A 21,538-nucleotide genomic window follows, 5' to 3' on the forward strand; every position below is an offset into this window, starting at 1 on the left:
CTCATGTGCAACTCCCGGCAACGGCGCCATTTTGATGAGTGATTTTATGCTAGTGTAGAATTTATCAATAAAATCTAATCGTGAGTATAGTCTAAACCAACACGCAATTCCACATCAAACAAAGAAATTGTGTTACCACAATCCAAAATTAATAACCGAGAGTATTAGTCCCAAATCGTTCTCCCAAAGAGTGCTCCAAGATGCACATTATTGGTTAGAAGTTGTATTGGTGTTTTGGAGTTTAATGCAATCAATGAACAAGCTCATAGTGTGAATGAGAATCAAGCAATATAAAAGCCTTGGCTAGGAGTAAGGATTGAACTTCCTATCATCACAATCTCTATCAATTGTTACCACAATTAGTCATTGCTTCACTTAGTTAACCTCTAGTATGAAGGAAAGTCAAGTGAAAGTAACCAATTTGAATTCACAAGTCCTAGCCTAACCCTAGGGAAGTCTAGCTTTAGTGACATGCAAATCAATTAGCAATCTCCAATTGATAATCAACAAAAGACATTGATAATTCAAGTGTCTCCAATGTCTCAACCCCCAAGCCAAGAATGAAAATTCTACTCCATAGCTAAAGTTGGCATTTTCTCAAACACATGGAGAGCAATGATGAGAGACATTGTAAAATTGAGAATAAACTTGAAATTAACAACAAGAGATTAACAATTGACAACTAGGAACATGAAATTACCTCAAGCTTTAATGGAAATCAAAGTAACAACATCCAAAGCTAAGATCCACAAGTAACTTGAACAACAAGAACTAAATTGAGAGAGTAGGAGAATTAGATCTACAACTTGAAGCAATGTAGAATTGAATTGTGTAACGACCCAACTTCCAACACGTCATGATCGTACCAAAAGTAAGGCGTTACTGACCTGTTTTCCTTATTAACTATTTACTATTAAGCCTTTAGTTCGATATCCCGTTCAATTTTAGTAAAAATACCAGAAATTTTTGTTCTTATTAATTTAAATCATATAGCAAACATCACCAAGTAATAATAATCACATAATTATTAATAATAATATCTGTCATACAAAGGATTTCAAATAAAACTCAGATACAAATCCTATCCCTCTGTATAAAATAAAAATCTTAAGCAATAAGGGCGAGGGAACTCTATGAAAGCAAATTAACTCATACAATTAACTCGTAAATAAGTTCTAGAATCGCCCGCAGCTTCAAACTGAGTCTTCGAACCTGTGTCACTAAAACCATTTAAATTCCTTTCATTAAATCATATTACTTACACAAAGTCTCAACCGCATTAGCAATTCATCAGCTACAAATAGCATTCCTTAACCATCACAGTAACTAAGTAAATCAGCAACATAAATAATATACCCAAACCTTGTTTCACAAATACCATTCCAAAATACTTTACTAGGTTCACAGCATCAATAAAAATATCTAATCAAACACACAAGCAAGTCACTAAGACAAACAGCACAATCACAAAGAAACAAGACAAGCAACACAAATTATAAAGAAATAAAACAAGCAAACACAATCAAATGCAGATGCGCAAATAAGGATGATGCATGTCTAGCCCTAGTGCAGGTAATGAGCTCATCTGTCGGTTACATATCCGCTCCCGACGTTACCCAGCAACCTTTGTCTGGATAAGGCTTTCCTGTTGGCAATACTCACTGCAAGCAACCTTTGTGTTGCAGGGTATCCACTGCAAGCAACCTTTGTCTTGCAGGGCAGCACTTGTTAGCCGATATACGCCCAACAGACTCACTGTAAGCAACCTCTGTCTTACAGGAGCAACAACATACTCACTGTAAGCAACCTCTGTCTTACAGGAGCAACAACACACTCACTGTAAGCAACCTCTGTCTTACAGGAGCACACTCATCTCGATACCTCTGTAAGCAACCTCTGTCTTACAGCAAAGCATTATAGCAAGGTATCCCAGGAAAGCGTTCTCAGTGGTCGTACCACCATCTATCTAACTGCCTCAATGCAGCAGATCATCACATAAGTATATCTGGCGTTGCCTTAACGCAACAAATGAATAAACACATCTCTTGGGTTGCCTCAAGCAACAAATGACCTTTCAATAGGTCCTCTGCTTTTTATTCTCTTTTATAATCATAAATACGCAAGCGAGACAAAACCCACGTCCTTGCCAACAATTTCACAAACTGAATACCTTTCCTCAAAAGAATCAGTGTAATTATCATCATAAGTTATCATTCTCATTATTCATCTCCAGTTACATATTCTTATACAATATCTCTCTCTTTCTTTATTTAATCATACTATACAAATTCAATCATACTATACAAACTTCACATATTTCACTTTTACAACATCTTAGCTCGAAACATTTCTCTTTATCATTTGGATTCAAATATTATAAAATTCACCAAACTCCTGAAAAGTAATCCTCTATTTCAAGCCCAAAGCATAACTCTTTTCATATTGAATCAATCTTGAAATATAGTTTCTTTCTTAAATAATTTAATTTTGAAACATAAACCTTTCGTTGGTATGTCGAAATTAAAATAGAATAATTCTTTTCTTTACTAAATAAAGCTCAAGTAATATAATTTTCCAAATTCAAAGCTTCTAAAATAACTTTTCAAATGAAACCTCAGATTTTTATAAAATTTTGGCAGCACCTCCCCTAAAACTCGGACTTAGCCACCCTTACGGGTTCCCTCTTTCTCAACAATTCAACAATCCTTTCTCAACAATTATCAACTACAAGATTCTCAAGCAACCAGAAAATTCACAATTCGCAATTCTCACATATTCCAACAATCCAATTTTCATCTCATCAATTTACAATTAAATTCATAAGTCATAGAATCCTTTCAAATTAATCTCAATCAATTCTCCATCCGTTTATCAGCAACTATCATGATAGATTCTCAATAATTATCTCATCACAATTCAGTTTAAGAACTAACATCCTTTCATCAATTAAAATCAGAATTTCCATAAACCACTCTTTAAAAGTAAACCGGTCCAATTTCAAGGATTTATAACAAATACCCCAATATCAACTCTTCATATTTCTTGTTATTTTTAAAGTTATTTAGTTATTAGCAAAGTTACCAATTTATTCTAAAGATCACACTTTTAGGAAAATATTTTAGTAATCATCCTCCAATCCTTTAACCGTTCTCAAAATCAACTCTAGTTAACCTTAAATCAACAATAGCAACCAAATTAAGAAATCAATGTAACCTGAAATTTAGGTAACAAGCATAGCCTCAAACCAAAATCAACCTCATCAATTAATCGCTTACAACAATGAAACCAGTCACAATCACAGCCAAGTCAGGATCAATAAATCATGACACAGAAAATTAATCTAACCATTAATAAATTATTTATATATTCTTAAAGTTTACTATATTATTTTAGAAAATCATAGGTTCTCTAAACAGTTTAATCCCTTAGTTCCAATCCTTCAATAACCACCAAAACCAATCGCAACTAGTCACAAGTAAACTTCACAGCCATTCCCATACATCAAATATCCAATTTAACATCAAATAAGTCAATAATTCACTCAAAATCAGAATCTCAACCAATTCATCGCAGAATCAATAATTCAATCACATTTCACAACCGCATCTAATTTCAATTATAATTCAAAGTAACCACAACCCCATTTCAACCAATTCAGCAATATCACATAAAATCAGAATTGTCAACAAATCCATTAAAGTCAGAAAACCAATATCAGTCATAGCATTAACCAATCACAATTCAAACTCAACTCATCAATCATCAACATGTCAGTTTTTCTCAATAAGTAACTCAACATATTTTCAATTCAGTAAGTAACACAAGCTTAATCACCATTCATTACCATATTTAATTCAAATCATAACTCAGAAAAATTGCAATAGCTAACCATTCTCAAACACATTTCAAGTCATTCATGTAAATTAAGAAGTCCTTAACTATTATTAACTATTTGCACTTATCTAATTAACTTCTTAGGAATTCTAAATTAAAAACGTTAAATCCCCTACCTTAATTAGTCAAAACCGTCGAATTTAAACGCAACGATCCCCTTCTTTTTCCCAGTTTACAACAGCCAATATGGCCAGAACAGTAGTAGCAGCCTCACTTCTTCTGGGGCAGCAACAACAATGACAATCGCACCTATCCTAATCACTTCTATAGCAGTGACATCAGTGGTTCCGGATAAGGATGATAACACTAAACAGAGACATTAACATATAGTTATTGTAATCAAAACAAGATATGGTAGAGAAATAGATTCGGGAAACAGAGCATGAGCAAGAGTGTTACAGTTTTAGGAATGGAATTGGGAACGCAGGGGAAGCTACTGTTGGGCAATAGCAGTGGCGCTTCCCTTCAGACTTGTTGGTGGTAAAAGCTGATTTCAGTGCTGGTGATGCTGGACAGAACGACGAAGGAAACGGAGGGCATGAATGGCGGCACTAGAACGACGACGGCGGAACCCTCGCAGTGGTGGCCGTGGACTAGTGGCGACGGTGGCATGGAGCATAGCTCTTCTTCCTGGTGACGACCTTGACCCACGTTCGTTCTTTCTCTCTGCTGGCCCCTTAATGACGATGGTGGGCGAGCTCTAGGGCAGCGACGGTGACGGCGGGACAAGACACGACGGCAGCTTCTCCTCACCAGTGGCAAGCTTGCAGCAACGGTGACCATGAAGGCGCGGTGGGACGAGGTTGAACGGCGACGGTGGCGGGAGGCACAACGACGCCTTCTTCCTTCCGCTCTGGCCTCGGGCTCGCCTTCCTCCAATGGTTCTTTCTGCGATAGCATGGCTTCAACGGCGATGCTCTCTGCGGCTCCACGAATGGCTGATAGGAGGCGTTGCAGCGCGGGCAAGGCTGGGCGACGCTGGGGATGGTGGCGACGGCGTAGCAGGGCCCGACGAACAGAGGCAGCAACGGTGCCAAGCCCCCTCCGGCGACGCTCTTCCCTCTTCTCTCGGATCCCACTCTCTCTACGCTTCTTTCTCAGTTCTGTGTGAGTGAGTTTTACGTTTATGAAAGGAAAGTGGGGAACTGGGGGTGCGACTGAGTGTGGTGAGGGTGAAAGGGTTAGGGTTTCTCAATTTAGGAAATTAGGGTTTCTAGTTTGATTTGGGAATTAGGGTTAGAAATTAGGGATTTTATAAAGTAATATGGATAGATATGAATAGATATTTTGATAAAATTGAATAGTAGAGTAATTTTAGAATCAAATATACTAAAATATTTAGGATCATTATCATCATATTGCTAAGTTCAATCAATTATTTCTAATTTAAATTATAAAATAAACATATTAATCATATAATTATAAAATATAGTTCAAACTCAATATTAATCATTCAAATTAAATGATATAACTTCTCATTATTTTTCTATCACTAGACTTTAATTTCAATTTATAAAATAACCAATTATAATAAAAATTGTACATAAATATTAATTGACGTAAACTTAAAGTATTTATAAATATCAATCTAATCATTTCTAATAAAATAATTTCTAGGAGTTCAAGTTAATAACATAATTCATTCAAAATAGAATTTATTAAAATTAAATTATACAATTCTTTTTATTTTTTAACTATCAAAATTATAATTTCAATTATACAAAATATCTAGTAAAGATTATATAAAATTCTAATTAATTTAAATTTTAATTATCATGAAACTCTATTTAATTACCTTTGGTAAAATAATTTTCTTAAAATAAAATTATCAACAAATAAAATAAATCACAAATAACTAATTATTTGATTTTCAAAAACTAGGGTTGTTACATTCTACCCACCTTAGAAAAATTTTTGCCCTCGAAAATTGTTATAAGAAAATAAGTTCAAACTGAAATCAAAGAAAGTAGAATATATGGACAGAGACATAGGCATTGCCCAAGGATGAAAATTCAGAGAATTACGTCAGAAATCAGATTCACAGGCAAGCAAAGGTATACAAGAATGACAAGGTATGGTTGGGAAACAATCAAATCACATTCTAAGAAGGAAATTCAAACCAGAGAATTCCAATGAAAGCAATGAAGAAAAAGATGGCACGAGTTCATGTGGCACAAATAAAGATTACAGGTCAAAACGAAGCTAACTTTATAACTTCTAACGCTCCCAAACCCCGTGAATCGCATCACCTATTCTTCTATTTCGTCTATGATAACCCATTAGTGTTTCCATATACATAAATCATTAGTATTAAGTTGGCCAGTGTAAGACCCAAGACTTTTGAGAAGTCCTATTTTGAACTAATCTCAAGTCATATATTTGTTTATATTTTTAATTTCATAAATTATCTTATTGAAGGTATTAAAGGTAGTTTTGATTAATTGGATTTGAAAAAAATTAAGGTTTTTATCCAAACTCTATGCTTATGGAGTATTTCTCTATTTACGACTTAAAGTTCTAGAAATCTAAAAATAATGAGTTTGGGCTATTTAAATTAAGATTTTATCTAATTTTATAATTATTGAGTTATTTTATATATTTAAATTATAAAGTTTGTAGTTGTGAAATAATAAGGATTTTTATATGATTTGGACTAAATAATTAATATTTTAAAATATTGATACTACTGTTTTGGAAAAACAAAGGATTTAAGTATATTATTTCTAATTATTTGATTTGGACATTTTATTGAAAATAATTTGTAAAATTGACGAGCAAATAGTATTTTCAATATACAATTAATGTTGGATTTAACTTGGGTTTCAATTATTATATTATTCCCAATTTTATTTGAAATTACCAAGTTACCCCTAACCCTAATTTTCAAAATAATAAAACCTAACCCAGCAACCTGTTACCCGACCCGGTTCCCTTTTTCCCCACACCCAGTAGCCGCCGAAGATCCCCCTTTCCCCTAACTCATCAGCAAGCACCCAAGGTTTCCTTTTTATGAAAGAAAGAAAGCAAGAAAGAAAGGGGGGAGCTGGGAAAGGGAGCGCCGGTATAAGAAGAGAGAAAGGGACGGCGCCGGCGGGCGTCACTGCCGCCACGCTGCCGTGTTGCACCGGGGAGGGTGAGAGAGCGAACAACAAGCAAGAGAGGGAAGAGAGCTGCGCCGGGAGAAGAGAGGGAAGAGAGATCTGAGGGCAGGAGGTGCGTCGCCGGCCTGGTGCCACTGTTGCCGTCGCGTCCTGCCGTCCCTGCCACTATGAAGCCGCCGAACTAGGGTGAGGGAGAGGGAGGAAGAACGAGCGTGGAGAGCTCAGCCACGAGAAGGGGAAGCGCGGGTCTGACCCGTCGCCGCCGATCCGTCCTGACCCAACACCATCGCGAGGAAGCTGCCACTGTGGGGTGTGTCGCCGTTGAGGAGCTGTCACCGCCAGATCCGCCGCCGCCTCTGTTCGTTGCGCCGTCACCTCTAGCCGAGCCGCCGTCCCTACGTCATCGCAGAGCAAACAAGAGAGAGATCTGAGGCTGAGTTGGGAGTCTAACTATCGTGCCCAGCCGCCGTTCGCGTCGCCGGCGCTGCCTCCGTCGGAACTGCCGTCGTAGGTGCCGCTGCCGGAGAAAGGAGCTACGTCTTCGTGACTCTGACCGCCGGGAGTGGTTCTGTGACTTCTGGGACCATCGCTGGAGCTTCTGGCCATTTCTGCCGTCGCCGGAAAACTCTACCGGTAAGGGTTTTGAATTTGGTTTTCATTCGTTTAAAATTCTGGAAACTTTATCGTTTGCGTATGTGGGTTTTAGCCACCATTGCCGAAGTCCGGGTCGCCGCTGCCATTTGAGGTGGCTGCCGGGCTGCCACCAAGCCGGTTCAGAGACCGCCACTATTTCGGTTCAGCCGTTCCTTCTTCGTTCGGTAAGCGTCTCGATCTGAAAGCCCTCTAGTTACTGCTCCATTTTACGTTGAGGTGTTGTAGCATTCGTTGTTATGAGAGTTAATCTTGGCTATTATATATTGTGATTAGAGTGGTTGTGGTTGCTGAGAAAGCGGGTTGGAGCTGAGGTTTTGACTGCAGTCGATTCGGGTCAATACGAAAGGAGTCAGTTAGCGAGTTTGGGTTGTGATTTCAATGTATCGAGGTAGGGGCTTTTTATACAAACTGATTCATTTTAAAGTGGAAGTTTTTATAAATAGATATGCTGTATAAAATGTATTTCTGGTGGTTATGTGAGTCTTATGAATTGTTTGGTTTTATCTTGAATGAATATGGGTGCTTGTTTGATTGTAACAATGTCTGATTTTGATAAATTGGAGATTTCTGGATTGGTTGATTTGAATGATTTTTTATAATTTGAAAGTTGAGTTTTGTTTTATTGAAAACTGATTTAGTCTTGAACCCGTCAGAAAGGATTGATGATTGGTTTTGTTGGGACCCGAAAAGGGTGGCAAAGTCCAAGTTTTAGGGGAGATGCTGCCGAAATTTCTAGAAAATCTGAGATTTTGATTGGAATTGTTATTTTAGAAAAGAATGAATTATGCTTTGACTTAAATATTTGAGAAATAAATTATGTTTGAACTTGCCTTAGTAGGAAAATCTCTATATCTTGGATGTAATTATTAAGAAAGGAATTATGTCTTAAAAATCAATTTAAATATGAAATTTTTATGTTTTGGAAATTGATTTACGTAAACAGATTTTGGAGGGGGTTTTAATGGGTTTAAAATAAACGTGGTTTTCAATTAATCTATTTCACTTTACGACATTTAGGAAGAGCTTGAAGTATTTTCTAGAACTTTGATTTATTAAAATTGAAACAGATTTAAGAATGAAACTGAAATTGGTTTTCGGTTTAAAAATGATTTAGTTTTGGCTTAAGTTTGGTTGGTTTTGAAATTGGTGCGAAATAATTGGAAACACGATTTGGTTTTGGATTTTATCCCTATTCTATTTATTCAACTCAAGAAGTTAAAGTTTCGGAGGTTTTCAAGGAATTTAAGAAATGAGTTAGGTTATTCTCCCCTGAAGTCTTGAGACTCCGCTGAGGAATCTTACGACCAAATCTTGATTTAGAAATGAATGGTTTTGAGTCTTTCAAAGAGATTTTGAACTTGGCATGGTTTTGAGATCTTTAGAAGTATTGGAAAGATGTGGAAAGTGGCTCCGTTTTGAAAAGTGATTCTTGGCTAGCTGTGAATTGACTACGTTTGTTACTTAAAAGTAAATGGGTCAAGAATGATTTTGAATTAAGATTTTGAGCCTGATTGATTGTAGATATCATCAAGATTGATGAGTTATTGTTTGGTAGGCATAAGGGCCGGGTTCGTCCCGCTTATGCTGAGAGATTTGGTAATTGACGAGATTGTTGATAAGTTGTTTGCGCCTGGCAAGGACGGTGGTTAATCCCGCTTGTCGAGGTTACGGTGCCCACGTAAGGACGGTGGTTAATCCCGCTTACATGTAGATGTGAGGTCGGAGGCAAAGTATCCCGCTCACATCCTTTCGGATCACAGGAGTGTGCAGGCACTGACATCCTGGACCGTGTGGCGGGCACGTTATCCCAAAGGGTTCCCATTTATATGTGATCGAAAGGCAACATTCCCATGGGAATGTGTCGAGTTGGCAATTGAACCGACAATGTGATATCACAGCCAGTAGGACAGGCATTCATCATTTGCATCTATGTGATATTGTTTGGGTGTGCATATTGTATTTGGTTTGCCTATGTGAATACTTATGTTAACTACTAACTGTTATACTTGTTGTAATTGCTCTTGATTGTGCTTGAACCACATTAATTGTGATTGTGTTTGAATTGATTGGTTTGTGAAGAGTTGGTTGCTGATCTAGCTGTTTGGGACGGGGGCCGTGTTGGATTGGATGGGCTTGAGGCCGTGATTGGTATATTGAGTCCTAGTTCTGTATAAAGTATCTGATCGGTTCAGCATAGACTTAATGAACCTATGCTTGGAATGGGATGATCATTTATACCGCGTAGGTAACTGCTTTCACGATTGCAGTCTAGGAAAAACATTTCAGACATTTTTTTTAAAGGAAAAAGGTTTTGTTTTAGAATATTTGAGAAATTTAGCAAGTCTTCAAAAAGAAATTTTCTGGATTTCGAATGTGAACCTATGGTTTTTGGAAAGACTCATAAGACGAGTAATGATCACTGAACTCTAAAAATGATCTTATCTTTACGTATCTTGTTATAGCAAATTCTGTAATCCTATAGTGAGAACAAGCGAGGACGACGTTCTCACTCCCCTACAGGTTATTCCTTTTCAGGATATGGAAGACGAAGCTTCAGGAGAGTTATATTTATTTTCTGTTTATTCGGTCTTTTTGTATCACCGTAGCTATTATTTTTCCCTCACCTTTATCTTTATGAAGCTTGTAAGAGGGATAGAAAATTATGATATGTATAATTGTAAACTAGTGTTATGTATATGTATATATATATCTTAAGGTTATATCTGAATTGTATGTGCATGTATGTTTAGGTTTTCACGAAAAAGAGTTATCGAAGTGTTATGCGGTTTTAAGTTTTAAACAGGCTCATATTTTAGTCTTAAATATTATATAAGTCGTGGTAATACTCGAGCTATCAGAGTGGCGCAGCCGGAAGCGTGACATTTTGATAGTTAGGGTGTTACAGCCAGACCTAATACCATGAAGTATGAAATGGTAAACTAACAGTGTTAATCATCAGACAGTCATGCAAATAAAACACAAACTCTTGTTATCAGAACAAGTCACAAAGCATGACAAACACTCAGAGTATGCAATGAAGCATAGTCAGTCCATTCCCAAGGCTCTAACAGGAACGAACTGCTCTGATACCATTTGTAACGACCCAACTTCCAACACGTCATGATCGTACCAAAAGTAAGGCGTTACTGACCTGTTTTCCTTATTAACTATTTACTATTAAGCCTTTAGTTCGATATCGCGATTCAATTTTAGTAAAAATACCAGAAATTTTTGTTTTTATTAATTAAAATCATATAGCAAACATCACCAAGTAATAATAATCACATAATTATTAATAATAATATCTGTCATACAAAGGATTTCAAATAAAACTCAGATACAAATCCTATCCCTCTGTATAAAATAAAAATCTTAAGCAATAAGGGCGAGGGAACTCTATGAAAGAAAATTAACTCATACACTTAACTCGTAAATAAGTTCTAGAATCGCCCGCAGCTTCAAACTGAGTCTTCGAACCTGTGTCACTGAAAGGGTGGAAGATTTTGGGGTGAGAACAAACCACATGTTCTCAGTAGGGAATGGAAACACCGTAAAAGTAATGATTTACATGCAAATAATTAACTCAAGTTTCCAATGTAGTTTTCTTTATCAAACCTTTTCAAAAATTTCTTAAGACTTACTTGAAACCGTTTAAATTCCTTTCTTTAAATCATATTACTTACATAAAGTCTCAACCGCATTAGCAATTCATCAGCTACAAATAGCATTCCTCAACCATCACAGTAACTAAGTAAATCAGCCACATAAATAATATACCCAAACCTTGTTTCACAAATACCATTCCTCAATACTTTACTAGGTTCACAGCATCAACAAAAATATCTAATCAAACACACAAGAAAGTCACTAAGACAAACAGCACAATCACAAAGAAACAAGACAAGCAACACAAATTATAAAGAAATAAAACAAGCAAACAAAATCAAATGCAGATGCGCAAATAAGGATGATGCATGTTTAGCCCTAGCGCAGGTAATGAGCTCATCTGTCGGTTACATACCCCTCCCGACGTTACCCAACAACCTTTGTCTGGATAAGACTTTCCTGTTGGCAATACTCACTGCAAGCAACCTTTGTCTTGCAGGGCGGCACTTGTTAGCCGATATACGCCCAACAGACTCACTGTAAGCAACCTCTGTCTTACAGGAGCAACAACATACTCACTGTAAGCAACCTCTGTCTTACAGGAGCAACAACATACTCACTGTAAGCAACCTCTGTCTTACAAGAGCAACAACACACTCACTGTAAGCAACCTCTGTCTTACAGGAGCACACTCATCTCGATACCTCTGTAAGCAACCTCTATCTTACAGCAAAGCATTATAGCAAGGTATCCCAGGAAAGTGTTCTCAGTGGTCGTACCACCATCTATCTGACTGCCTCAATACAGCAGATCATCACATAAGTATATCTGGCGTTGCCTTAATGCAACAAATGAATAAACACATCTCTTGGGTTGCCTCAAGCAACAAATGACCTTTCAACAGGTCCTCTGCTTTTTATTCTCTTTTATAATCATAAATACGCAAGTGGGACAAAACCCACGTCCTTGCCAACAATTTCACAAACTGAATACCTTTCCTCAAAAGAATCAGTGTAATTATCATCATAAGTTATCATTCTCATTATTCATCTCCAGTTACATATTCTTATACAATATCTCTCTCTTTCTTTATTCAATCATACTATACAAACTTCACATATTTCACTTTTACAACATCTTAGCTCGAAACATTTCTCTTTATCATTTGGATTCAAATATTATAAAATTCACCAAACTCCTGAAAAGTAATCCTCTATTTCAAGCCCAAAGCATAAATCTTTTCATATTGAATCAATCTTGAAATATAGTTTCTTTCTTAAATAATTTAATTTTGAAACATAAACCTTTCGTTGGTATGTCGAAATTAAAATAGAATAATTCTTTTCTTTACTAAATAAAGCTCAAGTAATATTTTCCAAATTCAAAGCTTCTAAAATAACTTTTCAAATGAAACCTCAGATTTTTATAAAATTTTGGCAGCACCTCCCCTAAAACTCGGACTTAGCCACCCTTACGGGTTCCCTCTTTCTCAACAATTCAACAATCCTTTCTCAACAATTATCAACTACAAGATTCTCAAGCAACCAGAAAATTCACAATTCGCAATTCTCACATATTCCAACAATCCAATTTTCATCTCATCAATTTATAATTAAATTCATAAGTCATAGAAGCCTTTCAAATTAAACTCAATCAATTCTCCATCCGTTTATCAGCAACTATCATGACAGATTCTCAATAATTATCTCATCACAATTCAGTTTAAGAACTAACATCCTTTCATCAATTAAAATCAGAATTTCCATAAACCACTCTTTAAAAGTAAACCGGTCCAATTTCAAGGATTCATAACAAATACTCCAACATCAACTCTTCATATTTGTTGTTATTTTTAAAGTTATTTAGTTATTAGCAAAGTTACCATTTTATTCTAAAGATCACACTTTTAGGAAAATATTTCAGTAATCATCCTCCAATCCTTTAACCGTTCTCAAAATCAACTCTAGTTAACCTTAAATCAACAATAGCAACCAAATTAAGAAATCAATGTAACCCGAAATTTAGGTAACAAGCATAGCCTCAAACCAAAATCAACCTCATCAATTAATCGCTTACAACAATGAAACCAGTCACAATCACAGCCAAGTCAGAATCAATAAATCATGACACAGAAAATTAGTCTAACCATTAATAAATTATTTATATATTCTTAAAGTTTACTATATTATTTCAGAAAATCACAGGTTCTCTAAACAGTTTAATCCCTTAGTTCCAATCCTTCAATAACCACCAAAACCAATCGCAACTAGTCACAAGTAAACTTCACAGCCATTCTCATACATCAAATATCCAATTCAACATCAAACAAGTCAATAATTCACTCAAAATTAGAATCTCAACCAATTCATCGCAGAATCAATAATTCAATCATATTTCACAACCGCATCTAATTTCAATTATAATTCAAAGTAACCACAACCCCATTTCAACCAATTCAGCAATATCACATAAAATCAGAAATGTCAACAAATCCATTAAAGTCAGAAAACCAATATCAGTCATAGCATTAACCAATCACAATTCAAACTCAACTCATTAATCATCAACATGTCAGTTTTTCTCAATAAGTAACTCAACATATTTTCAATTCAGTAAGTAACACAAGCTTAATCACCATTCACTACCATATTTAATTCAAATCATAACTCAGAAAAATTGCAATAGCTAACCATTCTCAAACACATTTCAAGTCATTCATGTAAATTAAGAAGTCCTTAACTATTATTAACCATTTGCACTTATCTAATTAACTTCTTAGGCATTCTAAATTAAAAACATTAAATCCCCTACCTTAATTAGTCGAAACCGTCGAATTTAAACGCAACGATCCCTTTCTTTTTCCTAGTTTACAACAGCCAATGTGGCCGGAACAGTAGTAGCAGCCTCACTTCTTCTGGGGCAGCAACAATAATGAAAATCGCACCTATCCCAATCACTTCTATAGCGGTGACATCAGTGGTTCCGGATAAGGACGATAACACTAAACAGAGACATTAACATATACTTATTGTAATCAGAACAAGATATGGTAGAGAAATAGATTTGGGAAACAGAGCATGAGCAAGAGTGTTACAGTTTCAGGAATGGAATAGGGAACGCAGGGGAAGCTACTGTTGGGCAATAGCAGTGGCGCTTCCCTTCAGGCTTGTTGTTGGTAGAAGCTGTCTTCAATGCTGGTGATGATGGACAGAATGACGAAGGGAACGGAGGGCATGAATGGCGGCACTAGAATGACGACGGTGGAAAACTCGCAGTGGTGGCCGTGGACTGGTGGTGACGGTGGCGTGGAGCATAGCTCCTCTTCCTGGTGACGACCTTGACCCACGTTCGTTCTCTCTCTCTGCTGGCCCCTTAATGACGACGGTGGGCGAGCTCTAGGGCAGCAACAGTGACGGCGAGACAAGACGCGACGGCAGCTTCTCCTCGGCAGTGGCGAGCTCGCAGCAATGGAGACCATAAAGGCGTGGCAGGACGAGGTTGAACGGCGACGGTGGTGGGAGGCACAACGACGCCTTCTTCCTTCCGCTCTGGCCTCGGGCTCGCCTTCCTCCAATGGTTCCTTCTGCGATAGCATGGCTTCAACGGCGATGCTCTCTGTGGCTCCACGAATGGCTGACAGGAGGCACTGCAGCGCGGGCAAGGCTGGGCGACGCTGGGGATGGTGGCGACGGCGTAGCAGGGCCCGACGAACAGTGGCGGCAACGGTGCCAAGCCCCCTCCGACGACGCTCTTCCCTCTTCTCTCGGATCCCACTCTCTCTGCGCTTCTTTCTCAGTTCTGTGTGAGTGAGTTTTACGTTTAGGAAAGGAAAGAGGGGAACTGGGGGTGCGGCTGAGTGTGGTGAGGGTGAAAGGGTTAGGGTTCCTCAATTTAGGAAATTAGGGTTTCTAGTTTGATTTAGGAATTAGTGTTAGAAATTAGGGATTTTATAAAGTAATATGGATAGATATGAATAGATATTTTGATAAAATTGAATAGTAGAGTAATTTTAGAATCAAATATACTCTATTAAAAATATTTAGGATCATTGTTTATCATCATATTGCTAAGTTCAATCAATTATTTCTAATTTAAATTATAAAATAAAGATATTAATCATATAACTATAAAATATAGTTCAAACTCAATATTAATCATTCACATTAAATGATATAACTTCTCATTATTTTTCTATCACTAGACTTTAATTTCAATTTATAAAATAACCAATTATAATAAAAATTGTACATAAATATTAATTGACGTAAACTTAAAGTATTTATAAATATCAATCTAATAATTTTTAATAAAATAATTTCTAGGAGTTCAAGTTAATAACATAATTCATTCAAAATAGAATTTATTTAAATTAAATTATACAATTCTTTTTATTTTTCAACTATCAAAATTATAATTTCAATTATACAAAATATCTAGTAAAGATTATATAAAATTCTAATTAATTTAAACTTCAATTATCATGAAACTCTATTTAATTACCTTTGGTAAAATAATTTTCTTAAAATAAAATTATCAACAAATAAAATAAATCACAAATAACTAATTATTTGATTTTTAAAAACTAGGGTTGTTACAAATTGACAATAGATCTCACCAATGGATCCAAGAGAATTCCAATTTGAGAAGCAAAACCTTAGAGAGAAGCTAGAGTTTCTCTCTCTACAAAATGTAACTTCCAAAACTAACTAGAAAAATCTCTAAAATGAGTGAATGAATCCCTATCCCTTTATCCCTGGTCCTCTTAAATGTTTTGGAGCCAGAATTGGTTCAGCTTGGGCCCCACAGCTTCTGTGAATTTGCTAGGCACATTTTTTCTTAAAAATCACGTGCGAGCACTGACGCGTATGCGTACAGCACGCGTCCACGTCGTTGGGGTTTTTACGATCCACGCGCATGCGTAAAGAACACGTGCGCGTCCATGAGGTTCTGGACCAGCCACGCGAATGCGCCGGCTTCTAGCTCTGGCTTCCTCGTGTCGATCTCAGTGGCACGCATCCACGCATACGCGCAACGCACGCATATGCATCGCTGCTCAATCTCCAAAGCTCCAATTTCTATGCTCCTTCCATTTATGCATGCTTCCTTCCTCTCTTCTAGGCCATCCTTGCCCTATAAACTCTTAAATCACTTAACAAATAGATCACGGCATCGAATGGTAATAGAAAACATTTCAAATATAACACATTTAGTGTAAAAGAAGCATGTTTTCATCCATGAGGCAAAAATCGGGAAGGAAGCACAAAACCATGCATTTTATATGAATAAGTGTGAAAGAACATCGATAAAACCCTCAAAATCCATACAAGATAAACCCTAAAAATGGGGTTTCTCTGTACGCGTGCTTCACGCGTACGCGTCATCTTCATATTTCTCCCTTTACGCGTTCGCGTTGACGACTCGTACGTGTTGATTCCTATTTTTCTCCTCCACGCTCAAGCGTGAGTCACACGTACACGTGAATTTAAATTCACTAACACCCCTTACGCGTGAACCCTACGCACTCGCATCGCTCACTCACTTTCAACCTCCAACGTTTCCTTTCTCTCTTCTCTCCTCTACAAACTCAACCTACCCATAACCACCCTCCATCAACCACCACCGGCCGCCCCAGTTCGGCGACCCCGAGCCGTCGCCGACCACTCTTCTCCCTCTCTTCCCTTTTCTCTTCTCTACCTCCTTTTTCTCTCTATCCCTCTTGTCTATCCATCCGCCCATGTTCTCCGCTGACACAAGCACCACCGCGGCCCCCATTGACGCCGGCGATCTCCACCACTCATCACCCCTACTCTTCCCTTCCTCTCCTCCTCAACGACCTCGCCTGATTCTTCAAGCATTGCATCTGATCTGCCTTTTTTCTGTGGCTCTACTTCTTCCCCTGCTTCCTGAGTTCAATGCTGCCGTTCTACCTTCATCACCGCCTTCAGTATCCGCCGTCTCTAGGTCGGCACAGCTCTCTCCCCCTTCCAGTTTCTATCTTTGCTTCTGCTTCTGAAACCCCTTCCAGGTTTCCCCTGTTCTTCCTTCTGTATTCTCTCTATTCTGTTTAGTTAGTATAGTTGGCTTAGTTTAATTACATTTTAGTTAGTTAGTTAGAATTGCATGCGGTTAGGTAGATAAATGATTTTGTAGTGGATTTAGGTTTGAATTCTGTTGTTTATTCTATCTGAACTTAGTTTTTCTGTTGCTGGTAGTGACTTGCCCCTGTGTTAATTTGGTTTGTGGATGGTGCTGCATAGTTGTACTTGTTGTTTCCCTATTTCTGATGATTGCTATTTGATATGAGCAATTTATGGATTGTCTGCAATGATACCGATTTTGCTTAATGTCTGATTCTAACTTGTTATTGCTGCTGTGTTCTTATTTATTGCTACTGTTTGGAATAAGTATGTTCTAGATTTTATTCCTTCTTCTGGTTTACAGATATGTTCAGAATATTGCCTGCCCTTGCTGCTGCATGATGGCTTATTTGTTTAGTTCATATGAATGCACATGTGATTTGTGTGTGCTTAGTAGTTGATATATTCATATGAAACTTGGTTTGATGGATTAAAATTGGCTGCTTTGTTGAATGTGTATATCAGCTCATATGAAATTATAGTTGCTAATTTGTCTGAATTGTTTTGAACTCATATGAGCTGCATATTGCTGCTATGCTGCTCTAGCTTAATGTTATCTGAATCATATGGATTTACTGTTCACTGCATCTATTTAAATTTCTCTAAATTCACATGACTTATTGATTTGCTGCTGTATGTTTAATCCGGGAACACTCATTTTACTGTCGGAATGTTGCCCAAATTTTTTTTAAAACTGTTTTACTCAACTTCCACTCATGAATTGACTTTAGTACTTTTGAATTGTGATTTATTTGGATTAAACCGAAGCCATTTCATGGGGAGATGGGTTAGCATTTCCGTTCCTTTTGGTTCCCTTTCTATTTGAAATGCATTGTTGATGATTTCAATTCTTTTTGTGCTTCTTTCATTACATGTTTTATCATCAATGACTTGCATTGTATGCATGGATGTGGGTGGTGCACGAAGTTGTGATCACACTTTTCACAACTACGCACAACTAACCAGCAAGTGCACTGGGTCGTCCAAGTAATACCTTACGTGAGAAAGGGTCGATCCCACGGAGATTGCCGGCTTGAAGCAAGCTATGGTTATCTTGTAAATCTTAGTTAGGAGATTAATGATAAAAATGATTTTTTGTTTATGAAAAGTAAATAACATGAATTCAGTGTTACTTGTGATTCAGTAATGAGGAACAGGTTGAGGTTCCGGAGATGCTCTGTCGTCTGAATCTCTGCTTTCCTACTGTCTTCTTCTTCAAATCGCATGGCTTCCTTCCATGGCAGGCTGTATGATCCTCTCGGATGAAAAATACCAGGTACAGCTACCGCACGGCTAATCATCAGTCGGTTCTCACTAGCGTGTGAATAGGATCTCTCTATCCTTTTGCACACTGTCACTGCGTCCAACATTTGTGAGTTTAAAGCTCGTCATAGCCATCCCTTCTCAGATCCTACTCGGAATACCAAATATAAGGTTTAGACTTTTTGGATGCCAAGAATGCTTCCATTTGGTTCTAGCCTCTACCACGAAGGTTCTGATCTGACGGACTCGGTCCGTGGATTAGAGACCCAAGAGATACGCACTCAAGCTGTCGCCCAATGACTACGTTGAGCTCAGGTAGAACGGGAGTGGTTGTCAGGCACGCGTTCATAGAATTAAGAATAATGATGAGTGTCACGGATCATCAGATTCTCTATATTGAAGTACGAGCGAGTATCTTAGAATAGAATCAAGCGTGATTGAATAGAAAACAGTAGTAATTGCATTAATCCATTGAAACACAGTAGAGCTCCTCACCCCCACCTATGAGGTTTAGAGACTCATGCCGTAGAAGATACAATATCAAGTGTGAAATGTCATGATTTAAAAAATGAATCTCTAAAAGTATTTTGTATAATAGACTAGTAACTTAGGTTTACAGAAAATGAGTAACTAAGTGCAGATAGTGCAGAAATCCACTTTCAGGACCCACTTGCGGAGTGTTTGGGCTGAGCTTTCAAGCTTTCACGTGCATATGCCTCAAGTTAGAGTTAAACGCCACCCTGGTTGCCAAAATGGGCGTTTAACGCCAAGAATTGTGCCAGTTCTGGCGTTTTAGGCCAGAAAAGGGTCCCTGGCTGGCGTTTAACGACAGATTGGGCTATCAAATCTCAGGCAAAGTATGGACTATTATATATTCTGAAAAGCCCAAGATGTCTACTTTCCAACGCAATTGAGAGCGCTCCAATTGGGCTTCTGTAGCTCCAAAAAATATACTTCGAGTGCAGGAGGGTCAGAATCCAACAGCATCTGCAGTCCTTTCTCAGCCTCTGAATTAGATTTTTGCTCAGGTCCCTCAATTTCAGCTAGAAAATACCTGAAATTATAGAAAAACACACAACCTCATAGTAAAGTCTAGAAATGTGATTTTTTCATAAAAAATAATAAAAATATAATAAAAAGTAAATAAAATATACTAAAATCTATGTAAAAACAATTGCAAAAAGGGTATAAATTATCCGCTCATCAGTGAGCTTGCTTGTTCTTAAACCTTTTGAACTTCTTTTAGTTAGTAACTACATTACCATGTCACTAATTTTAACCCACTTTTCTAACTTTTAAATAAATTGACTGTCTCACTTTTCTTTTTAGTTTTCACCCTTTTCAAACTAACTCCTTTAATTTCTTTCGAGGCATGAAACTTGTTGTTTCTTAACAAACAAGCATTCTGAATTTCATTGTATAGATTCTTTGATTGTGATTTCTGATTGATTTTTTTTAATCCTACCTTTCTTTTATTCTAAGGATTTATCTCTTTCTGACTCACTTCATGTTTTAGCTTTAACTCCTCTGTTGCCTATCTTCTATTTGTGTTGCTTACATATTGTTTGCCTTTCTGTTTCTCTGCTTTGACTTAATATTCTGTATCCTGTAATTTTTATTTTCAGGATGTCTGACAGAGGGAAAGGCAAAGCCAAGGTCGCCTCCAGTAAGAGGAAAAGGTCATAGCCATCCACTGAGCCGGCGACCTTCGGCTTATCTGAGCGGAAGCTTAATGAGAAGGAGAAGGCTGACCAAGCTACGCCTTCTACCAACTCATATAAGTTTGCCAACCTATACTGTGAGCTGATATTTTTTTACTTTGATAAGCGGATCTTAATTTGGGAAAAGAAACTAGCTGTACCCTCCGATCTGAAGCAGTATACTGAGCATCGGATTGAGGAGAGGGGTTGGGTTTCTAGACAGAGAGCTAGTGTGAGTGAACGAGTCTTGGGTCTGGGAGTTTTATTGCAATTTCTACCGAGCGACCCTTGATGCAGTTCATCTCAGAGTCAGGCAGATTTTGATTACAGAGGAGGCTGTTGAGGACATCCTCCACTTTTAGCCTAAGATCAGTGATAAAGATGCCTTCCATCAGGTTGAAGAGGATATTAAATACATGAGTTTTGATTGGGATGCAGTGCATCATATGGTTGCCCTTCCTGATGCCCCCTAGGAGTGAGGATCCTCAAAAGAGACTCCAAGGGGCATTAAGTTCGATTATCTAACAAAGGAGGCCAAGGTGTGGCAGCAGATCCTATGCACATATGTCATGCCTAGTACTCATTCTACTGAGGTCCCGGCTGATATGGTAGTTCTGATCTGGTCTGTCTTAGAGGGGAAGGAGTTGTACCTTCCACAACTCATCAAGAAATACATGTACCAGGCCAATATCAGAGGCAACCTACCATTCCCTTATTTGGTCAGACAGCTAGCTCAACGGGCTGAGGTACCTTGGGAGCAGGGCGATGAGGCACCAGCTGTTCACGGTAAGGAGAAGGTTATGCCTTGGGGTGATTGGTTTGGTGACCGCCCAGTAGCCTGGCGCAGAGCCCAAGCGGCCATAGCAGTAGCTACTGAGCCGACTACTTCTTCAGCTGCAGCAGGACCATCTACACCATCTCGATCAGCACCATCATCTACATCATAGCCGGTCTACTGCCTTGTGCATCACCTCTTTGAGCGCATGGATCGGATGGAGCGGCTCTTGTTATGACGTTATGAGCAGTCTGAGCGTCGCAACAAGCAACGTTATGCACACTTGAAGTTGATTGTGACTACTCGGCGTACTGACATTCCCTCTGAGCCTGACATACCATCGGAGCACTCTTAGGAGGAGGAGGAGTAAGAGGAGGAAGACCAGCAGAAGGTTGCACAGCATGCGAC

General features: G+C 37.9%; 1 pseudogene; it reads left to right on the plus strand.

The window, feature by feature from the left end:
- Positions 1 to 20,281: 20,281 nt before the first annotated feature.
- LOC148570942 (uncharacterized) lies at positions 20,282 to 21,302 on the plus strand (annotated as a pseudogene).
- Positions 21,303 to 21,538: the final 236 nt, after the last annotated feature.

This window comes from Arachis ipaensis, chromosome B3 (genome assembly GCF_059453495.1).
Source record: "Arachis ipaensis isolate K30076 ecotype BB chromosome B3, ASM5945349v1, whole genome shotgun sequence".
Lineage (NCBI taxonomy): Eukaryota > Viridiplantae > Streptophyta > Magnoliopsida > Fabales > Fabaceae > Arachis > Arachis ipaensis.